The sequence below is a fragment of the Mus caroli genome, unplaced genomic scaffold, assembly GCF_978045245.1.
Source record: "Mus caroli unplaced genomic scaffold, Mus_caroli_1 scaffold_1, whole genome shotgun sequence".
Lineage (NCBI taxonomy): Eukaryota > Metazoa > Chordata > Mammalia > Rodentia > Muridae > Mus > Mus caroli.
The window spans coordinates 107,336,473-107,358,787 of NW_028227256.1; the positions used below are offsets into that span (position 1 = coordinate 107,336,473).

Here is a 22,315-nt window from a genome sequence, read left to right on the forward strand (position 1 = left end):
TTTTGCTGATGGAATTTTCAAAAATGGTCTTAGCCAAGCAATTTTTGGAAATCATTCAAGGTATGTAGTTGATCTTTGCGAATCTCTAATTTTTTTGGAACAATTTTGTCAGGATAAATGAGTGACCCTAGGAAGGCTCCCATTCGAGCAACTTGCACCTTTTCGGTGGCCACCTGCAATCCCCATTGCCCTAATGTTTTTATTAATATAGGGTATGCATCTTGCAATAGCTGTGAATTTTTATGGCAAATCAAAATGTCATCCATATAATATATCACCTGTAATGATGGAAAATGCTCTCTAACTGACGTAAGTGCTAATTGCACATACAGTTGACACATGGTGGGACTATTCGCCATCCCCTGAGGTAGGACCTTCCATTGGTATCTTTGATCCGGCTCTAAATGATTAATGGCTGGGATGGTAAATGCAAATCTTTGCCTATCTTGAGGGCATAAAGTTATAGAGAAAAAGCAATCTTTAATATCTATAATTATAATTTCCCAATTTTTGGGTAAGGCAGAAAGCAATGGTAGTCCTCGCTGAACTGGTCCAAACAGACACATTTGTGCATTAATTGCTCTAAGATCATGTAATAAGCACCATTTGCCAGATTTTTTCTTAATTATGAAAATAGGTGTATTCCTGGGTGAGATAGAGGGCTCTAAATGACCAAAGTGTAGCTGTTCAGAAATTAGTTTTGTGGCTGCTTCTAATTTTTCAGAGGAGAGAGGCCGTTGAGGAACCCATACAAATTCCTCTGTAAGCCATGGTATGGGCATGGAGCCCTCAATGGCCCCTAGGAAAAACGCAAACCTTGTCTCCCATTATTACCTTTTATGAGGGATAGGTTCAAGTCTACCCTGCTCTCCTTTCCCTAATCCCCTTCCTTCTTTATAGCCCATTTTCTTCATCATTTGAACAGCTTGTGGAGAGTATTCATTAGTCAAGGTCAGTCCTAGTGCCTATAAGATGTCACTCCCCCAGAGATTTACTGGGAGTGGTAAAACATAGGGAGTAAATCATCCCGTTTGACCTTCAGGCACTGTCTAGCTCAAAGAACAGGAACTAATAGTGGGACAGGACTGATAACCTAAACCTTGCAAAGAACATGATGACTGAGTAACAGGCCAGGCTTTTGGCCACCATTGGGAAGAAAGGATACTTTTATCTGCTCCTGTGTCTAAAATCCCTTTAAATTATTTTCCTTCTATAACTAATTCTGAGAATGGCCTGGAATCAAGAGGCATTACTAAGTAAGCAGAATCATTTCCAGTAGAACCAATCCCTCTGGTAGCTTGAGGGACACCAGACGAAGGAAAACAGTCATGTAGGCTTGGCAAAATTATTAACTGAGCTATTCTATCCCCTTGTGAAGTAGAAAAGACACCCTGAGGACAGGAACAGAGAACTTGAAGTTCCCCTTCATAATCTTGATCTACGACTCCAGGGTGAACAATAAGACCTTGTAAGGTAAGGGAGGCCTGGCCCAATATTAAGCTGACACTCCTGGATGGCAGAGGTCCTTTATAGTCAGTAAGAATAGGCTGCACCCCCATTTGGGGCATTAGCATGGATTGGGTGGTGGTAAGGAGGTCCAACCCAGCTGATCCTTCTGTTGCCCTGTGGACTGTGGAATACACCTTATGCCTGTTGGGGCCCCATATGTTTTTGGGCCCTGAGACCTGGGGGCCCTGTACTGGTTTTTTGGAATGACCTCATTATCTACTGCTTGAGGGAATCCTGGCTGCAGGGGCCTGCCTCGAATGTCCCTGACTGAACGACAATCTCTAGCCCAATGATATCCTTTCCCACACTTAGTACACAGTCCTGGCGCTCTCCTTTTGACAGGGGCTCTACAGTCCTTTTTTAAGTGTCCCAGTTTGTCACAATTATAGCAGAGTTTGAGCTCAGCCGTGTCAGGGCGTTTTTGCCCTTGTAGAATGGCAGCTGCTAAGCTGGCATTAGTGAGTGGCCCTCCAAGCTCATGGCAAACCTTCAACCAGTCCTGCAGACCCTTGCTCTTTCTAGGTGTAATAGCCGCCCTGCATTCCTGGGTATCCTGTTCATAGATCAATTAAAGGCATAGCTGTCTCTGGGTCCCCAAAATTTCTCCCTGCCGCTTCTGTCATTCTAGCCACAAAATCTGAGAATGACTCCTGTGTGCCCTGAGTAATCTTGGTCAAATGCCCACTTGCCTCTCCCTTCTTAGAGAGTGCCTTCCATGCCTTAACGGCAGCAGCTGAGATCTGGGCATATGCTCCTCAATGGTAATTTGTCTGGTTATTAGCGTGTTGTCCCTGACCTGTAAGCAACTCAAAAGTCCATGTTCCTTGGTCTCCTTCAACATTGGCATTGGCCCTTGCCTGTGCTTGGTAGGAGTCTTGCCACAAAGCTTTCCATTCTAAATACATTCCCATGTTAGAAAATTCCGCTTTTACTACGGTCATCCAATCGCTGGGGGTCATTGCCAGAGTCGCAAGCCTTTCAACTTGGGCCACAGTAAAGTTGGCATTGACTCCATAGTTACAGACTGATTCCACAAGTTCTTTAATCTGTATATACTCCACCGGGGCGTGAATGTGTCCGCCATCGGCACTTTCAAAGACTGGGAACGCTTGCTGCCCTTTTCTCTGTTCCTCTTTTGAAATGAATGAATCTGAATGATACCTTTGCACATAGGGCGGAGGTGTACTAGGACCCAGAGGTTGCAGACTGGAAGATCGCGCAGCGATTTGACATTTGCCTCTAGCTACTTTTGCTTTCTTTATGTTATTCTTTGACTAATTAGCTCGTCTTTCAACTGGCTGGTACTTTTCTCCCTCATAGCCTGCCACTTCTTCCTCTAAGTCTGTTTCCTCAGAGGAGCTAAGTTCCTTATCCAATTCTGAGCTACTGACAGCTAGTGCCTTGAACTCATCTAATGGCGGGTAGAAGCTCCTTTCCTTATGTGCCTCTCCAGCTCGATCTTTCTTTTTCTCTCCCTTTCCATCCCTTTTTCTAATCTCTCCCAGGGCATTTTTTCCTTTATATCTCTTTTCCTCGGGCTCAAGGCCCGTGGAAAGGCCTATATTCTTCAGTGCACCTTGTTTCTTCTCAACTTTTACTCTCTCTCCCCTCTCTGCCTCTGATAGACTGTCTTGAATTTCCCCCAAAACTTTCTGCCCCGCTTCTACCATTTGCTGACAATCCTTGTCTGTTAAGCACGATCTTACCAATTTTCACAATGGCATGATCCCTGCTTTAAGTTTGCTGTTCTTCTGTTCCCTAACTAGATCTTCTTTCAGTTTGTCCCATGAGGTGATATTTAATGACCCTGAGCAAGCATACCATGGTGCCACACGGTCTATCTCCCTGACAAATACCTGTATAGTCTTAGTGGCGATTTTCAGGCCACACTGTTTCAAGACCGATCGTAACGCCACTACTACAGAGTGGGAGATTCCCATACTGGTCGCTGTCCAGGCCTTACTGCGACTGAGACTCAGTCAGTAGTTCCAGTGGTAAAAGTAAAACGAACCTGAAAGGGAAAGTACAATCGCCGTGCAAACAATCGAAAGGGTGTCTAACTCTGGAGAAATTTCAAGACTGTACATACCTTACAGAGCCTTATGTGTCCTGCAGTTCTGGTTCTGCTCCGTGAACGAGGGATCTCCCTTACACCAGTGTGATGGTAGTTCCCGGGTCTTCGGCGCTACTTATCCTTAGCTTTTGTCCCCGCCAGCAAGAACACACTCGGGACAAACGGAATCTTCTGTGGCAAAAGCTTTATTGCTTCTTCAAGAGGGAAGACCCCGACCCCAGAAAATGGAGTCGCTTATATAGCCCTCAGCCATGGCGTTTCAGCACCTGATATGGTGTGTCAGCTCCTGATTTGTTGCTCACCCATCACCCCACTACTATGCCCCAACATGGGCAGTGACTAGGAGTGAGTTCACTCTCACATCTGCGTACAAGGCTTGTTTACTAGTTAGGCACAGCGGAGGCCAGCACCATCTTATAATGGCGATTGCACGACTCTCCACAGAAACTATCTAGCCAGTCATTATATCTGCTATAATAATTACTTTTTTGTTTACAAGTTTATCTAGCAAAAAAAGGATTCATGAAATAAGCCACTGTGACATATTTTTATAAGGAATGTGTATCAAAGTACCCATATAGATATGTACCAGCTTCATCATTGGGAAACCAAGGAATCAGATAACAGAGGTGTAATTTTCATTTATCACCCTGAAACAAGATAAGTTTTAAGTTAATAATATTCTAAATGAGAGCCACTGATGAGTCACCAAATGTCTAACAGTAACTAGGGTGTATACATAGTTTCCTAAGCAATGAAACTTTGTTATGCCCAGACTACAGGGTACAGGGAGACTACCAGGAATCCAACTCCTATGCAAAACCAAAGTGTCTTCATTCAAGATATAACTCAGGCTTCTCTCACCTCTCTAACCCAGGGGATGAGTGTGGAAGCATCTTGAGATGGGGTCAGCCTTGCCTTTAACTCAGTTTAAGCAAGATAGCTTTTCATCTTGGCAGTAACATGATTGATTGACATTTTAGAAAACATAGCTTTCACCAAAATTTTAGGTAACACCATTAACTTTGTTATATATTATTAATATGTATTGTGGTTAACTTAAGTCATTTGGCCAGAACATGACACTTGGCTTTTCCAATTACTAGGGTGGACTGACTGTTGTTTAGGGGAGGGCCTTAGTTTCTGGAACAAGCTATGGTTTATCTAGTTACTAAGTTCAAATTAAGGACAAACTGGAGATAAGATGGGGTCTGAACATAGAATAGATTTATCTAGGCTGAGTCCTTCATTCCCCCTGTCACAAGTACACAAGAAGGCCCAATCATAGGACCTCAGTAGTTACCATGGTGTCAAGATTTAATAGTTGATAATGAGAACTAAGAATCATAAGTTATACAATATTAACTTAGTTCTTTACAAGGCTAAATAACTTACTGAGGATGTGTAGTCTAAAATTAAGTAACAGGAGTAATATAATCAGTGGGCCAGCCACAGATGATACTAGAATAGCTAACCAGAGGAACTTCCATCCCATCCCATAGACTGTTCTCTTTCTAGCTGCCTATCTTGGAATGGCTTTCTCAATTTAGCAATGATTTTTTTCTCTTACAGGTCTTGAGAAATCTGTATATACACAACATTCTTCTCCTAGGGCTACACAGAGCTCTCCTTGTTGTAGGAAGACCAAGTCTAAGCCTCTATGATTTTGCAAAACTACTTCAGCTATAGACAAGCCCTTTTCTAGGGCTGTCACTTTTTGTAATCTTTGTACAACTCCATTGATGGCCTCTCATTAGGTGCATTTGTGGGCACCTTGTAATGCCAAAACAGTGACCCCTGTTCCTATAGTTCCTGCTCTACCAATGCCTGAGAGAAAGGACAAAATGATGGCTGTAAGGGATTCTCTCTTAAATCTTGTTTGAGGGTTTGGAGTGAAGTGGTTGAGAACAAATTCTCTAAAATAGTAAGTTATCCTAGGGAACAGCTTGACTAGGACAAAGAAGTCAGAGGAGGTGTTAAGAGCCTCCATGTTAGAGTTAGGACAATTGAGCAGGCCCACCAGGCATTTTCTTGGGGAATTACCTAGTAACCATTATGATTAGACCCAAAGAACAGTCTGAGTACAAAGGTGAGAATATCTTTGGGGTACATGTTGGCTCATGCATAGTACTTTTCCCTGTAAAGTAATGTGACTAAGGGTAAGTTTATTGGCATCTATAGTAGTTAACTTCTGAAGGTTCAATTATTGAAGCATTATAAGCAATGCCATTATAGTAGGGTGACTTAGCACTTAAGTATAGCCAATAACCAGAAGTGAGTTCACTATGGGTAGCATTTTGGACCTCATAAATGGCTTTCAGAAAATTAAGGTGGTCTAGATCCTCATCGCGTTAGTTATATCATATTTGAGTCTTTGGGGGTGTAATCACGTTGGGATTGCGGTAAGGAGACTTCATGCAGGTTTTGGTGGGACAAATACTGGACTGAGTCCCAGACCAAAAGAAGTGGACTGGAGCATCTCTAGATTTAATTTCAAAGTAAACAGAGTACCCATATCTTGTGGAAAGAGGCAGGAATGATCATATATTGTGAGCCACCATGTTTTCCCTACTTCACAATCTCTGGCCTTTGTACCTTGTTCTGTAAAATGCATAATTACTGGATTGGAGGGGTTTTTCGATTTAGAGTAGATAATATCCAATTCATAGGGATGAACACCAGAGCCTCAACCTCTCCTTATGAAGTTATTTTGAACCAGTGGTATCCATCAAAGAAGCCCTGTGTTTAACAATTTAATGATTTGCAAAAATATCCTTCTGCCCCATTACATTTGTCTCAAGCCCTTATTATATTTTCTGTGGCCCAGACAGGCATAACAAGAATGGTTTCAGACACTACTTTCTATTCCCAAGTAATGATAGGAGATTGAAAGTGAGATGAGAATCAATTAATGAAGGGGGTTATCTTATTTAATTGGGTGAAAATTATTCTAGTGGATGCTTCACTTAGGATCCATGTCATGATCCTGGGCTGATGTGGGTTGGTGTCTTGGAGGGGGCTCCCCAAGCTGTAACTCAAACAAGAAAGAAACCTAAGAACACAGAAGATTTAGAGGGTTGTCATTTTTGGATGCATTGGGTGTGATGTTGTCCAGGTCTGGATGAGGTTTGGCTAGGCTAACATGAGTCTGATGAATCAAGGTAGACATCTCATCCTCTTTGAGGGCTGTGGTAGTGGTCAGAACAACCATGTATGGTCCTTTCCAATATAGTTCTAAGAATTGCCTTTGATGTCCCTTGAAGAACTCCCGATCACCAGGCTAATAGTTGTGCAGGGTAGGAAGAGTATCAGCCTCCTAAATCACCTTAACTGGGGCCACAGCTTCTTCTGGGTATGGGTAAGAGTCTTAAGAGAAAAAAGAACTTATCTATCAGTAAATTTAGTTAGCATATCTGATGTGTTCCTGACCCTATAGAGTGTAAAGGGGAGAAGAGCCACCCTGTGCCCTCCAGTTTTCATTGTCAATTTGTTAAGGGTTTCTTTTAGAGTTTTATTCATCTCTATCTTTCCTGAACTTTGGGGCCTATAGGCACAATGTAATTTTCAATCTGCTGCAATGGCCTTAGCAAAGGCAGACCCATTGTCAGAGCTCAAGGCTGGCATATCATACCTAGGAAGGACATCTTCTAGTATCTTCTTGATCACTGTCTGCACCAATTCATGTTTGGTAGGAAAGGCCTCAGTCCATACTGAAAAAGTATCTATAAGTACTAATAAATACCTGTAGCCATATTTTACTGGTTTTACCACAGTGAAATTCATATCCAAATAGGCAATCAGTTTGGCGCCTCCCTGCATGAAGCCTTTTCTTTGGCCTAATTGTATGTTCTTGTAAGCTTGCAGGTGAGGCACTTGGAAGTAATTTATTCTACCAAAGAATTTAGATGAATAAACTTTAATTTCACATGTTGAATGTGATTTTCTGTTTTCTTTGTATCCAAGTGAGTTTTCTGGTGGATGTGATGGAGCAGGTCCTGAGTGAGTGTATCAGCCAGGATTAGCTTATAGTGCCCTGTCATTCACCAGTCTCTGAGCTTGGAGCCATATATCAAGAGAGGGGATTGCTTACAGAATAAGCAGACTATCAAAAACAAATAAGAAATTTTAGACTTATTATAAGGCTTCTGGCTACCTATGAAGTTGGCAATTATTCATTACCCTGGCCATCAAAAGGCAACTACTATGGCAGCAAAAGTCAATTAGAAAGTAGATGTAGCAGCAAAGGCTACTGCCCTTTTGTCTCTGCCAACTTTGGCCCTTCAGTTGCCAGACCAGGGCCACCTACTGGCAGAGTGGAGTACTTTGCTTATATCAGGAATAAATAAGAAGGAAGACCCAGCCAAGTGGAGGAGGCAAACGCCCTTGATCCCAGCATTTGGAAGGCAGAGGCAGGCAGATTTCTGAGTTCAAGGCCAGCCTGGTCTACAAAGTGAGTTCCAGGACAGCGGCTATACAGAGAAACCCTGTCTCGAAACAACAACAACAAAACAAAACAAAGAAAATACCCAAAAAACAAACAGACAAAAAAAGAAGAATGACCCAGCTAAGGATTTTTAAATCCTCCTTAGAAGTGGGAATAAAATATCATAGGAGCCAGAGGGAAGGAGGGACCAGAGTGACAGTGCGAGGGGAGATGCGGGGAGGGGCAAGATCTGGTATGGGGAGAGAAAAGAGAGAGGCCTCATGGCCAGAAGAATGAATGGAAATATGCAGCAGCATTCGGTGGAGGTTGGGGGAAATTTCTAAGAAGTCCCAGATCCCTGGAATGGGGAAGGTACCAGGACTCAGTGCGGGTGATCTTAGCTGAAATGGGAACATATGAGACCTAAAGAGATGACCTCCAGTAGTCAAATAGGACCCCCAGTGGAGAAATATGGAAACCAACCCCCTACAAAATTTTTGACTCAAAATTGCTACTATCTAAAAGAAATGCAAGGGACAAAAATGGAGCAGAGACAGAAGAAAAACCATGCAGTGATTGGCCCAACTTGGGATCCATCGCACGACAGGCACCAATCCTATTGTGATTGCATTGCGTAGCCTAGAATGGCTGTCTCTGAAAGGCTCTAACCACCAGCTCTCTAAGACAGATACAAATACTCATAGCCAAGCACTGAACAGAGGTCAGAGACCCCTATAGAAGGGTTAGTGGAAGGACTGAAGGAACTGATAGGGATAGCAACCCAATAGGAAGATGAACAGTGTCAACTAACCTGGAACCCTGGGAGTTCCTAGAGACTGAGCCACCAACTATGGTCGGAGGTTCCAGGCACATACGTCTCAGTGGGAGAAGATGAGACTAATCTTGTAGAAAATTGATGTCCCAGGGTGGGGGCATGAGGGAAACTTTCTTGGAAATGAATAGGATGTGGGAGGAGAGAAAAACTCTGTCAGGGTTGACTGAGAGTTTGGATGGGATGTATGTAAATAAAATAATTGAATGGCAAGTTGGGGAACATTTGGGATGTATGTAAATAAAATAATTAATAAAAAGTTACAAATAATTGATTTTATTTTGCACACTTCTCTAATTTGGGCTAGTTATTTTTAATAATTAAAAATGTATTTGAATTACTTTTTAAATTCTTCATTTACTTTACATCTCAATTATATCTTCCTCTCCCTTATCTCCTCTCAGTTTCTTTTTCTCATATTCCTTCCAATTCCTATTCTCTTGCCCTCCCTTTCTTCTCAGAAAAGGAAGGGCTTCCAAGGATATCAACCTGCCTTGGCATATCACGTTGCAGTAAAACTGGGTTCATCTTCTCCTATTTTGCCTATGCAAGGCAGTCCAGTTTAAGGAAAGGGATGCAAAGGGAGGCGAGAGAGTTAGAGACAGACCGTTCATCTGCTATTCAGAGTCATATAAACTCAGAGCTGCATAACTCTTACATATGTGCCAAGGGCCTAGGTCTGTCCCATGCATGCTTTCTGTTTGTCAGTTCAGTCTCAGTCAGTCTCTATGAGTTAATTCCATATGTTTTCTTGTGGTGTCTTTGAAGTCTTTGACTTCTTCAATCCTTCTTCCCCATCTTCAAACAGCTAAGCATTTTATTGTCTTGTCTTTACTATCAGTAAGCTTAGTTCATTATTAATTTTTACAAAATTTTTAATAATACTTAAATACAGAAACTAAGTAATTGTAGATCTGCATGTGAGCTTTAAATGTTGTTTCTATTTTTTCTCAACATCCCTTTTGCCAGCAAACTATCATTTCTTTATTTAAATAAGAATTTTCTCCAGCTTAACTTCATTTAGCTTTTTGTTTGAAGAAAAACATCCCTCACAAAAAATTCCAATCTCTAAATATAAGCTAATTACTTATATGAGCTCATGTAACTGTATTTCTTTTAGAGAGAATATGTTTGATGATAACATAGTGGTACATTGATAATATTTTTTATAACAAATAGAATGGACTATATGCTTACTAAGTATTAATAATAACCCTTCCAAACTAGTTTGGAATTTCTGTTAGTTTGATTTATATCATAATCTATTGTATAGTTACATTTATGGTTTGAGGATACACAATGATGTATATTAGGAAAGCTTGATTTTTACAATCTGTCAGGAAGAAAAGAAGTACTGAAATAGTTGGTAAAGAGATTTATATATTAGACTTTGGGGTTTTTAGTGATATTTATTTTTATAGTACAAATATTTATAATTTTATTTTTTATCAAATTTGTAATTAAATAGCCTTAAGTGTTTCCTTAGCAGTTTCTAAAACCTGTATTAAAAGGTTCACCAGAACCCATGACTCTAGCTCAAGGCCAAGCAATGATCTGTTCTGTCCTTTGCAGGTACCTACGCTTATATGCATATATCAATACATTGATACACATATGTACATATAAAAGAAAGAGAGAGAGAGAGAAGAATGAAAGAAAGAAAGAAAGAAAGGAAGAAAGAAAGAAAGAAAGAAAGAGAGAGAAAGAAAGAAAGAAAGAAAGAAAGAAAGAAAGAAAGAAAGAAAGAAAGAAAGAAAGAAAGAAAGAAAGAAAGAAAGAAGAAAGGAAAGAAGGAAAGAAAGCAAGGGAGAAAAACAAAGGAAAAAATTAAGAAAGAAAAAAGATAGATTTATAGAGATCAGGATTAGAATCTGAAATTTTACTGCCTACGATCAATTTTTAACAACACTAAAACTATAAATAGCATCATAAATAAATAACATGTTTATCTTAGGGAACTTAATGCAGAGTATTAGAACACCAGAACTCAGTGTTTTATGTACTGTTACTAGAAAATAATGCCTTAATTAAATAACTTACAATTCCAGAAATTTATTGGAGAGTTTGAAAAGTTTAAGTTCCAGTCACCTGCAGTATTTTTTTTCCCTCTGAAAGCACAAGCTGTCATTGTATCAGCCTTCTTACATGAAGAAAGGAAATCTGGTCTTCAAAACTTCTCTGAGAAAAATACCAATCTTATTTATGAAGATGAGAATTTTAAGTCTCAGGTATTTCTTCATGCCACCACATTTGAAGCATGGCTTAAGCATATTGGTATACACTTCTATAGTTGATTGATTTGATGGGGAGATGTACATATTCACTTTTTTTAATTAATTGACAACTTTCTTTCTTTCTTTCTTTCTTTCTTTCTTTCTTTCTTTCTTTCTTTCTTTCTTTCTTTCCTTTTTATTAGGTATTTTCTTCATTTACATTTCTAATGCTATCCCAAAAGTCCCCCCATACACCCCCCCACTTTCCTCCCCCCCCCCCACTCCCACTTCTTGGCCCTGGAGTTCCCCTGTACTGAGGCATATAAAGTTTGTAAGACTGATGGGCCTCTTCTTCCAATGATGGCCCATTAGGCATTCTTCTGATACATATGCAGCTAGAACACGAGCTCTGCAGGGGGGGGGGGGTGCGGGGGGGTAATTGGTTAGTTAATATTGTTGTTACACCTATAGGGTTGCAGACTCCTTTAGCTCCTTGGGTACTTTCTCTAGCTCCTCCATTGGGGGCCCTGTGATCCATCCAATAGCTGACTGTGAGCATCCACTTCTGTGTTTGCTAGGCCCGAGCATAGTCTCACAAGAGACAGCTCTATCTGGGTACTTTCAGCAAAATCTTGCTAGTGTAAGCAATGGTGTCAGCGTTTGGAGGCTGATTATGGGATGGATCTCCGGATATGGCAGTCTCTAGATGGTCCATCCTTTTGTCTCAGCTCAAAACTTTGTCTCGGTAACTCCTTCCATGGGTGTTTTGTTCCCAATTCTAAGAAGGGGCAAAGTGTCCACATTTTGGTCTTAGTTCTTCTTGAGTTTCATGTATTTTGCAGATTGTATCTTATATCTTGGGTATTATCAGTTTCTGGGCTAATATTCACTTATCAGTGAGTACATATCATGTGAGTTCTTTTGTGATTGGGTTACGTCATTCAGGATGATGCCCTCCAGGTCCATCCATTTGCCTAGAAATTTCATAAATTCATTCTTCTAATAGCTGAGTAGTACTCCATTGTGTAAATGTACCATATTTTCTGTATCCATTCCTCTGTTGAGGGGCATCTGGGTTCTTTCCAGCTTCTGGCTATTATAAATAAGGCTTCTATGAACATAGTGGAGCATGTTTCCTTCTTACCAGTAGGAACATCATCTGGATATATGCCCAGGAGAGGTATTGCTGGATCCTCTGGTAGTAATATGTCCAATTTTCTGAGGAACCACCAGACTGATTTCCAGAGTGGCTGTACAAGCTTGTAATCCCACTAACAGTGGAGGAGTATTCCTCTTTCTCCACATCCTCGCCAGTATCTGCTGTCACCGGAGTTTTTGATCTTAGCCATTCTGACTGGTGTGAGGTGGAATCTCAGGGTTGCTTTCATTTGCATTTCCCTGATGATTAAGGATGCTGAACATTGTATCTTGAACTGACCACTTACACCCTACCTTCCTGAGCCCCCTATTTACTCAAATTCACTTCTCAAAATTTTCTATCGTGTATCCATATGAATTTGCTCATGTGTGTGTATTTATGTGGGTTTGTGTGTCTGTACAACTCATTTGAGATAACCATCTGTGTGACAATCTTCAAGAAAAGCTTTATGAAACCCTGGGAGATCAGCAAAGTAGACAACAAAGTTTATAATGTCTTCCCTCCCACCCAGATGTTTTTTAAAGTAAAATTTTAAATATTATGCTCAAATTAAAATGTACAAAAATGTTCATTAATACATGAACAATATCTTATAATAAACCAAAGCAAATTAATATGCATTGTCTACTTACAGTTCCAGTCATTGAAATTAAAATGTTCTATTTCATGAAGTAAAATTGTTTGTAATGAAGACTTCATTCACTCTGACTTTAATACAAAGTTTATCATCAGAGAGAGAAACATACACCACCTTTGCTTATAACTCACAGATATTCTACTTTTGGTGACAAGCAAAGAAAGATTTATCATAGTATGAAGAAACTATTTTAGGAATGACAGTGTCAGAGAAAAGAAATGTATAGAATGGATGGAGCTTCTCCACTCTGAGAAGTGGAGATCTGGAAATAGTCACACATCTCTCCCATCAGAAGATGGGGAGAAATGCACATGGCTCTCTTCATTTGGCTCTAGTTTGCAGATGAAGAGCACAAGCTGATTTATCAGTCTGTTCTCATCAGAGAAATGGGGACAGAGATGTAAACCTGGATATGTCACAGTCATTGAAAGGCATAACCCAGGGATTTTAGAGCATAATAAATGCATTCCCCACCTATTCTGTAACTGAAATTGGAATAACCAAAAGAAAAATCTCTTATCCATTTGTACCACAAGTGCAAAGGTGCTGTGGTTTCTCCCTGCAACACTTTAACCATGGAGGCAAATGATTTTGCTTTTGTTGATGTTCAGAAAGTCAGTTTTTTAAACTCTTAAATGTTTTTTACATAATATCATTGAAGAAAACTTAATTTAATAAAACTATGAACTAGGATAATTCAACATTTTTAAGCTGGTGGGATGTAGGAAATATGGTACATTCCATGTACTTTTTAAATCAATAACAGCTTCAAAAATATAAGTGAGATTGAATAACATAGTTTAATTTCAGGAAATTCCTTCATTTTTTTATAATCCACTGTTAAACGAATAATAACAGCTATTACCCAAAGAATCATAATGTTGAGAGACTTAAGCATATTTCTTTTCTAGGTTCAAATTCTTTTTGTCTCAAGCATGTGCCTACCCTGGTAAGCTGTATGTTCCTTTCCAATTAGGGTTGAATTACTTTCATGACTATCCAGAACTCCAAAAAGTTTTCAAAATATTTTACTTGAGCTTGGTTATGCCTTACCACCAAAATTAGACTCAGTTTCTTTCACAAATTTTTGACTCTGTAACTTCAGGTTTAAAACTCTCTAGAACTTTAGCTTCTGTAAAAGTCATGAATGATATATCTCCCAAGTGCATTTGGCTTAAAATTTTACATAGAGTAAATATACTGTACATTTTACCATTAATAATTGAAGACCAAACAAATGTATTATGAGAATAATATTTTGATCATTATTAGTCAGTACACGAACTATTGCATTTGACCACATATACTAATTAATCTCAGAAATCAAAAGTCACACACATAATTGTACACAAAAATATTAAATCAATTTGTGATATGTATGCCATTTTACATTGATTTAAATCCACTTGAGCCCTAGAAAAACTATTATGTCTGCATAATTTTAATGTATTATGAACGTTTAGATTTTATTCAACGGTGTATTTGATGACCTTTCTCTCCAATGCCATTGTGATAAGATTTAACGTGGATATTTTGGGGCCCTTAGTGTTTACTAAAATGAGACTGACCACTAATTGGCTAAATTGAACAGTCACTTCCTATTTTATTTAGCACAGCATGCATTAAGCAAGCTCCTTAATAAAATCTCAATATGTGCAGTCAACTACCCTCAAATCAGCATAACAGGAAAAATGCTGTCTGCATCTTCAAATAAATACTACAGAGTTCAGCAAACTTATTTCAGTAGCTAGAATGTAAAATAGTTTCAATTTCTTCAGATGCAAAAGGCAAAGCACAGTGAATAATAGCCTCTGAACCTAAGAGGCACATTTCATTTTATAGTAAGCAGCAGAAGAAGTGCTGTTTCACAGAAAAAGTCTTGAGGTTCACACAAAATTAAGCTTGTTTGGCAGGGTTTCTGTAACTGTATGCCAAGCACATATTAAGATATGCTTTTCTCTCTTGGCAGCCTAAGATTGCATTAGGCAAGGGTTTTCACATCTATAAACACTTTTGGAATAATTTCTTCTCCTGGTGGCCTTATCATGAGGTATTTAAATATATCCCAGGAGAAAGTTCCTAAATTGATGCAGTACCAGAAGAGAAGTGCAATGGGTCATATGTTAATAGTGCAATCTGAAAAACCGAAAGAAACTCAGCAGGGTTAAAACAGCTTTGGATAAGACATTGAGGATGAAAGAAACAGTCTCAAAGTATGAGACAAATTGTCAATCTTAGAGAAGAAAGAAATTAATTGAAATGCACAGCAGACAAAACATATCCAGTTAGGTGATAAAGAACATGTACTCTCAATGTATAATACCCTAGGTCACTTCTTACCTTTACTGCTTCTTCCTTCCAGTTCACAAGTGTGTTGATCTTCTCATGTTGATATATGAGTGCATAAGTAGGTTCTTTTAAAAATAAGCACATCCAACTTTTGAAGTCAAACAATCTTTTTATGCAGTTATTTTTTTAATAAGTTTCAAAGACTCACTTTTATTTCTAATATTTTTGTGCTTTTTAAAATATTTGTGAAGTATCAATATGGAAAAAGAATAATTAAAGCAACTTATGTGAGCCTACAAATTACAACAATATTCTATTAATAATATACAGTGAATGATAATGTACAGGTTAATATGACGAAAGTGATGACCCAAAACTTTTACTAGTTTCCAATAATATAACATGAAGTGTTGAGTAAATTATAAGAACAATTGGTAGCATTGGCTAATAAAACTACACCTCTAGTACTGACTATTGAACAACTTTGTAAGAGAATGGTTAGAGAAGTTCAGAGGCTCCTGAAATAATACAAATTAATTTTAAAATGAAAATAAAAATTTACACATTGTCCTTACTGTGAAAGGTAAAATAAAATCAAAATTCATCAGTTTTAGGTGGCTTGGGTGTTGCAATTGTTATACAATGATATTTAAACAGCTTATATACATATGATCTTTGAGACATAATCAAATACAGTTCAAATTGACATAAATGTAAAGTTAGTGAATTTACAAAAACAAAATAATATAATTGACACATCCAATATCTGCTTTAAAATGTGAATGTTCAGACTTATTAGCAGAATAGAAATAACTTAAATATTCAGAAATTAGAATTACTTAAACTCAATAATTATGAAGTACAGCGAAGAAAGAAAAGTGAATTTAAAACAGCACCAAAATGTTTAATATTTAAAAGTACAACTAGATGAAAAGAAGGATTAATGAGAATCTAGTTAAAGAAAATTGACTAATATTTTTCTAATATAGAAAAAAAGAAATGCACTAAGATCAGGAAAAGTATTGACAAATTGACTTTCAACTCAACCTAGACATTTTATCATAAAAGTATTGAAATCTGAGGTTGAGAAGTAATCTTAAAAGATGCCAAAATTTGAGAAGTTATACCAAAAGAAGCTTTGACACAGGAAATGAGAAAAGGCAGTGCAAAGTGATCAGTGTTTGTTTAAATGTACATTTCTTGGTATTTGCCTTTTAAATCTTCACATGTATGTATGTCACTTTGTAATGACTATAACCCAAGGATAGTGGAAGATAACTGTACTTCAAGAACTTGGGAAGCAAAGGTAACAAAATGATTATTTCAGGGTCATCCTGGACTATATTTTTAAGGTACCCTAAAATAAGCAAACTAAAAAAAAAAAAAAAAACCAATGAAGTGAAAGTCGGTACAAATTATAAACAAGAAAATTCTAAATCTGGGAATTTTATTTTCACCTATGATATGCAATGAGCTTAGATATCAGCTATTGTAAGTGAATCATGAGACAAATCTATGCAACTGCTTCTTTGAATACAATAATACCAATGTTTCAGGAATTGTTCCTCAGAAATCTAATAAAATTGACAAATGTGAGGACACACATGAAGTCTACAGCCCTAGAGTAGAATACATAAAACTCTTATGAACGAACCTGTAGACAGTAACTATTGTGTAGTACAGCAAGTTCTCTACTCTATTACAAATGAGAATATCTCTGAAATGTCAATCAAGTTTGTCTCAATTAATTCTATTTTGGGATTTCCTCCAACACAAGTGCATATTCATATAATTAATCATCAGAAAAAAGAATATCAATACATAACTGTCCATATTGGGTTGACTTTTTTGCACATGTGGAGAGGGCTGTCTTGATTTAAATAATTACAGTGGGAACAAAGTGAACTATATCACTTCCTAGGAATGAAGTTCTAAATTATCTAAAAGTGGATGAATCAAGCTGACAGCAAGAAATCAGGCATGTACACATTACTGGACTGTGAATTCAGTGTGAATATTTGTTTCTTTTTTTTTAAGATTTATTTATTTATTATATGTAAGTACACTGTAGCTGTCTTCAGACACTCCAGAAGAGGGAGTCAGATCTCGTGACAGATGGTTGTGAGCCACCATGTGTTTGCTGGGATTTGAACTCCGGATCTTCGGAAGAGCAGTCGGGTGCTCTTACCCACTGAGCCATCTCACCAGCCCCTTATTTGTTTGTTTCTTGTTTTGACTAACACTACTATGATGGATTGCAATCTGAAATTATAGGCTGTATTAAAACCCCATTTCATTGTAGCTGTTTTTGTCATGGTATCTTATCCCAACAACAGAAATAAAAGAGAAATATGTAGCAGAAGTGGGATTATCTCTATGCTACACTTGACCATGTGTTTTTCAGTTTTGTAAGAAGTATGGGAGCGCTTGATACTCTAGCTTTTTGAACTATTTTAGTAGAAGTTTGAAAGATGAGAATGCTGAAAACATGTTTATAGTAGAGGCCAAGACCATGATATTTATAGAGAGAAATAAAATACTATACTAGGAACAGGAATTATTGTGTAAGATTTGATTCACAATCCCTGTATAATTATCAGTTCCTACTGAAGAATCATCTGTGATTCTTAAAGTTATATTCACCACAATATTGAAACTTTGCACTGGTACAATATGAAAATCTTATGTTTGGTTAAATATGTAGAGAGTGATACAGATGCAGTTATTATATAGTTGAGCAGAGTGTTAGTTATTTTCTTAATTAGAAGTATAAAGTGGCATTCTAAGTCCCATAAAATAGACTTGTGGGTAGTTTTTTTTTATTAGATATTTTCTTTATTTACATTTCTAATGTTATCCCTTTCCTGGGTTTTCCTCAAATACCCCCTATTCCCACTCTTCCCCCTCTTCAACAACCCACCCACTCCAGCTTTCTGGCTCTGGCATTCCTTTACACTGGGCATAGCGCCTTCACAGGATCAAGGACCTCTCCACCCATTGATGACTGACTAGGTCATCCTCTGCTACATATGCAGCTGGAGCCATGATTCCCACAATGTATATTCTTTGGTTAGTGGTTTAGTCCTTGGGAGCTCTGGGGATGCCAGTTGGTTCATATTGTTTTTCCTCCTAAGGAGTTGCAAGTTCCTTCAGTTCCTTGAGTCCTTTCTCTAGATTCTCCATCAGGGATATTGTGGTCAGTCCAATGGTTGCCTGAGAGCATCCACCTCTGTATTTATCCAGCACTGGTACAGTCTCTCAGGAGACAGCTATATCAGGCTCCTGTGAGCAAGCACTTGTTGGCATCTACAATGGTGTCTGGGTTTGGTGACTGTATATGGGATGGATCCCCAGGGGGGGCACTCTCTGGAATGTCTTTCCTTCAGTCTCTGTTCCACACTTTCTCTGTGTAACTCCTTCCATGGGTATTTTGTTTCCCCTTCTAACAAGTATCAAAGTATCCACACTTTAGTCTTCCTTCTTCTTGTGCTTCTTATGCACTCACTGATAAATGGATATTAGCCCAGAAGCTCAGAATACCCAAGATACAATAAAAAACCACACGGAATCTAGTTTTGAAGGCACAAAATATACATATTTGATTAGGGCATAGAGAACAACTTTGCATAACATTATGAAGAACAGTTGAAATTATTAGGGAGATAAGATAAGGTTGTGTATGGAAATAGCAAAGTGGTGTTGGGCAGAGAGCTGTGAGTGAAAATGGGAATTGGTGAGTAAAATCTCTGGGAGTTTCTTAGGGAGAATTCTTAGGAAGTTGAAATTCTTAGGGTCTGATAGATGTTTCCCTTAAGTAAGAATAATCAAACATTGTCCCCCATTTCTGAATTATGATTATTTATAAGCAATTTAGATATAAAACACTCACTTTATACTCTATGAATAAATAACTATATTTCAAGATAAAGTAGTAGTGTTAAATACATATGTATTTCAAATTTTGTTTTATTAATTTTATTTGGACATATTTATTAAATTTAACTTAAAAACATAATTTATTTAAAGAGTATTTTTATTTATTATTAAATATTTTCTTTATTTACATTTCAAATGCTATCATGAAAGTTCCCTATACCCTCCCCTTGCCCTGCTCCCCTACCCACCCACTCCAAATCAAGAAGAAGGAAGACCAAAGTGTAGATACTTCATTCTTCCTTAGAATAGGGAACAAAACATTCAAAACACATGAAGAGTATATTAATAATGTTTTATTTTAATATATTGATATGAGGTGAGGAATATAAAGTCTATTTCTTATATTTTTGGTTGTGAGCCTGGCCTTTAACGGCTGAACCATCTCTCCAGCCCATAAAGTCTATTTCTTAAACTATAGAAATCTGGCTTATGGTTTAGCCCTCTCCCATAGGACTTGATGAATATAGTTAAACAGAAATCTGTTATGTTGGCAGAAAATAGAAAATTATAAAATTTTAAAATAGTACACAAAACAACCCTGGAACAATCTCATTATAAACATATATGCATACACATAAACACACACACACACATACAGACACATATATAGGATATAGTAAAATTACATACAGGCTGGTTTTGATAGAATGTACAAGAATATAATAGGTTCTCAGTCTAACAAAGCTGGATATCTCAGCTGGTCTTTAGTAAATTCTGTAATCCTAACAATCTCAGGATCTAAACTCAGAGAAGGAATGAATTTGTTGTCAAGGTAAGAAGAGCAAGCAGACTAAAATTAAAGCTTCTGTCTTTTATGTCCTAATATATGCTTCCAGCAGAATTTGTAGTGCATATAATAAATGATTTTCCCAGATCAAATAATCTGGATTAAAGGTATGTCTTTTCCCAACTCAAAAAAAAAAAAAAAAACGGCTCTAAGTGTGTCTTCCCACTTCAACAATGTGGACTAGAAGTAGATCTTCCTACTTAAAATTAAGCAAAAAGCCATCGTGGGTATGTCCTCCATTTCTGGGTTTTAGTTAATTCCATGTGTAGTCGAGTTGACAACCAAGAATAACCAGCACAGTAAGATATAATCAAAATTCTACAGAAATTGAACTACAACTTTAACTTGATACAGGATATAGCAAGTTTTTAGTAGAAAAATATTGTTGGATGTAATAGTCATAGTTTATATTTAAGGCCCCACAATAGGTTTGAGTCATGCAAAAAACAAAAGAAATAAAGTGTTACCCATTTGAAAACCTCCTTCCATCCTCCCTCCCCCAGCTCACCAACCCACCCACTCCTACTTCCCTGTCTTGGTATTGCCTTGCACAGGGCATTGAGCTTCTTCAGGACAAAGGTCTCTCCTCCCATTGATGTCCAACAAGGCCATCCTCTGCTACATATGCAGCTGGAGCCATGGATCCCTCTGTGTGTACTCTTTTGTTGGCGATTTAGTCCCTGGAAACTCTGGGAGTACCAGTTGGTTCATATTGTTGTTCCTCCTATGAGGCTGCAACCTCTTTCAGCTCCTTGGGTCCTTTCTCTAGCTCCTCCATTGGGGACATTGTATTCAGTTCAATGGTTGGCTGAGAGCATCCACCTCTGTATTTATCAGGGACTGGTAGAGCCTCTCAGGAGATAGCTATATCAGGCTCCTATCAGCAAGCACTTGTTGGAATCCACAATAGTGTCAGGGTTTGGTTACTGTACGTGGGATGAATCCAGAGGTGGGGCACTCTCTGGATGGTCTTTCCTTCAATCTCTGTTCCACAGTTTATCTCTGTATCTCCTCCCATGGGTATTTTGCCCCCTCCCCTTCTAAGAAGTACCAAACTATATACTTTGGTCTACCTTCTTCATGAGCTTCATTTGGCCTGTGAATTGTATCTTGGTTATTTCACTCTACTGGGCTAATATCCACTTATCGGTGAGTGTATACTATGTGTTTTCTTTTGTGATTGAGTTGCCTCACTCAGGATGGTATTTTCTAGTTCTATCCATTTGCCTAAGAATTTCATAAAAAGCCTTGAACACATGGGCACAGAGGAAAATTTCCTGAACTGAACACCAATAGCTTATGCTCCAAGATCAAGAATTGACAAATGGGACCTCATAAAATTACAAAGCTTCTGTAAGGCAAAGGGCACTTTCAATAGGCCAAAACAGCAACAAACAGATTGAGAAAAGATCTTTGCCAACCCTACATCCAATAGAGGGCTAATATCCAATATATACAAAGATCTCAAGAAGTTAGGCTCCAGAGAACCAAATAACCCTATTAAAACTGGGGTACAGAGCTAAACAAAGAATTCTCAACCAAGGAATAGCTAATGACCGAGAAGCACCTAAAAAATGCTCAACATCTTTAGTCATCAGGGAAATGCAAATCAAAACAACCCTGAGTTTCAACCTTCCATCAGTTAGAATGGCTAAGATCAAAAACTCACGTGACAGCAGATTCTAGAGAGTATGTGAAGAAAGAGGAACACTTCTCCATTGTTGGTGGGAATGCAAGCTGGTACAACAACTCTGGAAATCAGTATAGTGATTCCTCAAAAAATTGAACAATTGTACTACCTCAAAAAATTGGACTACCAGAGGACCCAGCTATACCACTCCTGGGCATATACCTAGAAGATGCTCCAACATGTAATAAGGACAGTTGTTTCACTATATTCATAGCAGCCTTATTTATAAGAGATGGAACCTGGAAAGAAGCCAGATGTCCCTCAACAAATGAATGGATACAGAAAATTTGGTACATTTATACAATGGAATACTCAGCCATTAAAAACAATGAAAACAAATCAATTCTGAAATATGTATCTGATAATCACCTAGAAAGCTCAAGTAACAAGGGCTTAATTCTTAGCCACGGATCTATAAAGAAGCCAACCATTCTTTACGAGGTAGGCACATATGCAGAAATGCTATGTGATGTTTTGTTGTGATGATATTATAGAATCACCTCTTCATTCTCATAGGCTCCTTTTGAGAGAAGTACCATTATTTTATGCCTATATGAATGTAGCAGTTCAACCACAGTCTAAAATCTATCAATGTATAAAATAAAAGGAATTTTACATATTTGTTTGCTACACTAACATTTATTTGCTGCAGATAATTGTCAACTTGGAGGCTTACTGCCTCTGTCAGAAAAACTAGGCTTAGCCATGGCATTTTCTAGATTCAATACAAGCACAATCTCATCTAGGCTTAGAATGTTTTCAGCAT

The 22,315-nt window shown here is 38.1% G+C and overlaps 1 pseudogene; it reads left to right on the forward strand.

Annotated features, from left to right (window-relative positions):
• Positions 1-6,725: 6,725 nt before the first annotated feature.
• Positions 6,726-22,315, forward strand: part of LOC110295898 (AMMECR1-like protein pseudogene) — an 83,954-nt pseudogene continuing 68,364 nt past the window's right edge.